Here is a 5,934-nt window from a genome sequence, read left to right as displayed (position 1 = left end):
CTTATTCTGGTTCACATGATCTTCCTCTTTACATTCAGGAGTTTCAATCTTAACTTACAGGTAGTAGTATTAAAAATAAGAATATATTGGGCATAGACTTTCCTGGAACATAATGTGTCACTTCTGTAAATTTTATTATTCATAAAAAGACAATCACAATGCTCTTGTTAACATTTGAACAGATGATGTTATATAATTCAAAATATATAAACTGAAACAATGTTTAATTAGAAATCAGGCTCCCAAGGCAATGTATGCGGTTACACTGAAAACATATTGCTCATACAAGTGAAGTACTCAATTATTGTCAATACCCATACTGATTGCAGCCCCCTCAAAACTTGTTCACAAAAATTGATTCACTCTTCACAAGAGTGTAGGATGCTATGTAGAACACTTGAAGAGGAGGTGGAAGAGAAGAAATTGTCTAAAATCAGATGGCTTGTAATATTTTTATTAGTGAAAAATTTTCATTGGATACAGCCCAGAAGGTGAAAATGGGTGTTGGTTCTTACCTGATACGCTCATTCTCTATTGAAGTGGAGACAGCAGCCAGAATGGGTTTGCTCTGTCCAGTAACCAATCAGACTGAGTCTACACTTATGATGTCGTTGAGCCCTTGGTGACTCCTCCCCAGTTTAGATGAAGCAGACTGCAGACTCGTGAGAATTGTGAGAATCAAATATACATGTATCAAGTCCATACTCTCTCTCCTCTGCACAAAAAGTTCTGAACTGCATGACACACCCAGGGTGGGGCTGGCTGCTGTCTCCACTTCAATAGAGAATGAGTGTATCAGGTAAGAACCAATGCCCATTCTCCTATGATCGTGGAGACAGCAGCCAAAATAGGATGTACCAAAGACTGGGCTGTCCACTAGGGTGGGAATACTAAAGAAAATCTGTTAAGGCACAAGCACTTGTTGTAGCACCCTGCGCCCAAAGGCTGCATCAGCCGACGCATACTTGTCTAACTTGTAATGACTATGAAGACCACGGGAGGCGCCCATGTGGCTACCTGGCAGACTTCTTCCAATGTGGCTTGTATGGACCAAGCAGCAGTTGTTGCAGCACTTTGTGTAGAATGAGCTGCAATGTTTAGAGGTACCTGCAAGGATTGAAGTTCAGTTGTTGCAACACTTCGTGTAGAATGAGCTGCAATGTTTAGAGGTACCTACAAGAACTGAAGTTTAATACAGGCTCTGATCCACTGCCCCAGACTCGACAATGAAGCCTTGTTACCCAAGGAAGCTTGGCGAAAGGATACGAAGAGAGTTTCCGAGTGGCGGAACGGATTGGTGTGGTTGATGTAGATCTTGAAGGCACATTGTATGTCAAGAGTGTGCCACTTACGCTCCCTCTCATGACGAGGAGATGGACAAATATCAGGTAAGGTTAACTCTTGACCTCTGTGGAAGCAGCTATTCACCTTTGGTATGAATGTCGGGTCCAGTCTTAAGACGACTCAATCTGAATGGAACACGTACAAGTCATGCCTGACTGAATGGGCAGCCAAATCAGAAATGCGTCTGGCAGATGTTATACTGGGGGTCGGGGTGACAAACTGACCCTTGGTGTAGAGACAGGAGAGACCGTGGAATGTTCCATGGATTGGAGATTGACAGAGTCACTAGATCAGCATACCAAGGCCAGCATGGCCAATCTGGCGCCAGTAGTAAGAGTTCCGCCTCCTGCTCCAACATTTTCTGAATTACCCACTGAATGAGGGGAAGGGGCGGAAATGTGTATAGGAGAACTTTGGGCCAATGGCACCTGAGGGCGTCTACTCCTTCTTCCATGGGATCCATGAACCGCGAGTAATACCTGGGTACCTGGTTTTTTTTCTACCGTCGCAAATAGATCTAGCACTGGGAGGCCTAATCGTAGGCCAGGCGATGGAAGAGGTTCAGATGGATGCTCTCACTCTGCCTGATCTATCCTAGTCCGGCTCAGCCAGTCTGCCTGGATGTTGGCGACCCCTGAGATGTGCTCTGCCCTGAGAGATGACAGGTGAGATTTCGCCCACTGGCACAACAGGGTGGACTCCTGCATCAGGGTCCAGGAACGTGTTCCCCCTTGCCTGTTTATGTGCACCTTGGTCGTGGTATTGTCTGTTATGGTGGTCCTGAACTTTGTGTTGGAATTGTATGAGGGTGAGATGAACCGCCCATAACTCTAGCCAATTTATGCTATTTTGGCTCTCTTCGAAGGACCACTGACCCTGAGCCACTAGCTCCTGCATGTGCACCCCCACCCCATCCTTCGTAAGTGTGAGACAACTCGGATCCCTGAACAATGTTCCTTGCAAAATTGCTGGGGACTGCCACCATTTGAGGGACTGTAAAACCTGACTGGGAAGGAGAACCCTGAGAGGGGAGCAGCTCCTGTCAGCCTTTTGATGCAGAAGCATGAACCATTGAAGGATCCTGCTATGGAACCTGGCCCACGGGACAACCCCAAAGCAAGACACCATCTTGCCCAAAACTTGGGAGAGAAGAAGAAGGGATGCCTTGCGTAGGCACAGAACCTTCCTGATAATTTCCTTCTGACTGAGTATGCGGTTGTTGGACAGAAACATCCTCTCTGCCACGGTGTCTATTAGGATCCCGAGGCGAAGAATGTGAGTTCTGGGTATGAGGTGACTCTTCTTGAGATTCAACCCAAACCTGTGATTCCGCAGGGTGTGAATGGTGAGAGCGAGATCCCTTTCTGCTTGAGCCGGTGACCTGGAAACAGGAGGATGTTATCCAGGTAACAGAGAATCTGAATTTGGGATGACCTGATGTGGGTGACTAGGGTTGCCAGTACCTTTGTGAATACCCTGGGGGCCGAGGACAGTCCGAACAGAAGAGCTCAGTACTGGAAGTGCCTCCCGCCCATAAGAGAAACTGAGATATTTTCGGTGGTCTATGAAGATGGGAATATGAAGGTAAGCTTCGATTAAGTCTATTGACGTGAGGAAATCACCCTTTCTGATTCCCTGCAGGATGGTGTGCAGAGAATGTAGATTGAAATGCCGGTAGACAATATGGCGATTCAACGATTTTAGATCCAAAATTGCTTTCCATCCCCCGGAGTTCTTTGGTACCACAAATAGGCGTAAATAAAAACTCTGTCTTTCTGATGAGGAGGAACCAGTTGGATGGCCCGGATCTCCAACAGGTGCTGAATGGCCTGTTCCATCAGTGATTTCTTGCGAGGACACTGAGAGACTGAGCATGGCACAAAGTGTTCCTGGGGGGTGGAGAGGAATTCCAGCATGAGGCCAAATTTGACAGTTTTGAGTACCCAATTGTCTGTTGTGGTCTCTTCCCAGGGGTGGGCAAAGAACACCAGGCAACCTCCGATTGGAATAGAGTCCAGATAGTCATTTTTGTTGTGAAAATTGGCAGTTGCTTTCTCCACGGTAAGACCTCTTGGGGGTTAGATCTGTTAGATCTGTCCTAGTGAGATCCCTGCCTGGGAGTGAAGGATTGCCACTGTGGATGGGAGAAAGAAGTTCCCCCGTCTGCCGGACGAAAGGTCGACCTCCTGTAGTATGGAGCGGGACAACTGTCCTGTTTCTTATAGATGGATGAAAGGACCTTGCGTTTGTCTTTAGACTCCGTGAGGTACGGATCCAAAGGGGTATCAAATAATTGGGTGCCACTGAAGGGGGAGACTGCTAGGCGCCACTTGGTACAGATATCCGCCTGCCATGGCTTGAGCCAAAGCAGACGCCTGGTCGTGACCGAAGAGGCCATGGCTTTAGAAGCGAACTTGACAGCACTGAGAGAAGAATCAGCCGCATATTCAACGGCTGCCCTAATCTTGTTGAGGTCCCTATGTGATCTAGTATCGGTAGGAGCAATGCACCCCTGAAGTTGTTCAATGCAGACTAGGGCCACTCTGGAGAAAAATGAAGTGGCAGTAGAGACCCTAACAGCCCAGGCCCCTGCCTGATAGTTTTTGACTAAGGTTTGGTCTGACCTTTTCTCCTCAGGCTTGAGAATGTCTCCAGGGGCTCCAGAGACCATTGTGGTAGATGATAGGGCTGCAACCGGTGCATACACAGAAGGAGTCTTGAAGAATTTGGTGAGTTCTGGTGCAATATTATAGAGACACTTATCAAGGTTGGTTGGCTGTGGACCTGTGCCCGGGGACCCCCACTGTTTTTGAATCATGTTCATGAAGATCTTGGGAGCATGGATCACCTCCTTTTCCACAGGTTTGGTGAATGTGATACTGGGACCCTCAGTTGTAGCCGGTTCTGTTGGTTTAGCCTGTGAAGTAGAGGCTGAAGCAGAAGAGGGTAAGTTAGCAGCTTTTATGACCTTAAGGAGAAGAGACTTAAAGCGATTGGTTTTGAATAATCCGGCAAAGGTGAGGGCATCTGGGGTGACCACCTCGTCGTCAGGCAGATCTGAATCTCCTAAGTTATCCTGCTCCCCACCAACTGATGCCTGAAGCAGAGGGATCAGGTTGTTGAGCAGCTGCAGATGATCTATCCTTGTGGCTATGTGATGGAGCAGGCTAGGGGCGCTGTTGTAGGCAAGAATTTGTGCCAATGTTTTGGCCTCAAAAAGTTTTAAGGCAGCAGGTACTAACTGACCTCCACCTGTATAAAAGAAATGTTTGATTGCATTTGAGGACCTAATGGCTACTTGCAATGTGTGATCCAGGTGTGCCTTCCATGTTCCTAGCAAGTGGAAAACCACACCAAGGTATCTAAATGTTCTAACCTGTTCCAAACTATATCCTTCTATTTTCCAGGAGTATTGGCTTGGTCTTTTAGCAAAAACTAAAATTTTTGATTTATCAAAGTTAAGGACCAGCTTGTTTTGCATGCAATAGCCGAGTGTTGCCCTAATTGCTCTCTTCAGTCCTATAGGGGTTTGGGAAATGATAGTGGCATCATCAGCATATAAGAGAATTGGCATTTTGCGTTGTCCTAGGTTAGGAGGATGGAAACCAGGGTTCTGTAAGAGATCAATCAGGGGATTAATATAGAAGTTGAAGAGGGAGGGGGACAGGATGCAACCTTGCCGTACCCAATTTTGTACCCTTACTGAGCCGGTAAAACTCCCTTGGGGATTGCACCTCACTTTCAGGGTGGAAAGAAATTTTTGTATGAGGAAGAGGAGGCGTTTATCGATAGTGGTGCATTTTAATTTCTCCCAGAGGGTGATCCTTGATATTGAATCAAAGGCCTGTTTAAAATCCAGGAAGGCCACAAAAAGAAACAATTTTTTTTTAATATGTGTATTTTTGTACTAAATGGTGAAGTACCAAGATATGATCCACCGTAGATCTTCCTTCTCTAAAACCGGCTTTTTCGTCTTTGATTATCCCCCCTGAAATTAACCAATCTTGGTGTTTGGCATACAGGTGTTTGGCATACAGTTTACTAATAATGCTTAGAAGACTAATGGGCCTATAATTGCCTGGGTCATTTCTATTCCCTTTTTTATAAAATGGTATGATAATTGCTACTCCCCAATCTTTAGGCATATGGCCTGTATTGTCTATAAATGTAAACAGTGATGCTAAAAGTGGAGCCCACCAACTGGCGTTCTTTTTAATTATTTCTGGCAGGACATTATCAGCTCCGGGTGCCTTGTTAGCCTTTAGGGCTCCAATCAACCGGGATATCTCTTCTGGTGTAACAGGGGGCCAGTACGGAGTTTGGTCCAAACTAGCATGGCTCTCCTTGGTTACATAGTCAGGATCTGTATAAAGCTCCCTAAAATACTCTTCCCAGACATGAATCGGGACCTGATTTGTTGGGGGTAGGGGAGGTTTTCCCAATCCCCTGGTGATGTACCAAAAAAGGGATATATTTTTTGTCCTGACTGCCGTAATTAGTCTATGCCAAGACTCCTTCAGAGCCACACTTTTCTTTTCTTTTAGAAGGTTCTTATATTTTGCTTTCAGCTGCTTTAAGTAGTAAGTGTGC

The sequence above is a fragment of the Thamnophis elegans genome, chromosome Z, assembly GCF_009769535.1.
Source record: "Thamnophis elegans isolate rThaEle1 chromosome Z, rThaEle1.pri, whole genome shotgun sequence".
Taxonomy (NCBI): domain Eukaryota; kingdom Metazoa; phylum Chordata; class Lepidosauria; order Squamata; family Colubridae; genus Thamnophis; species Thamnophis elegans.
Note: the sequence above shows the minus strand (reverse complement) of the source record.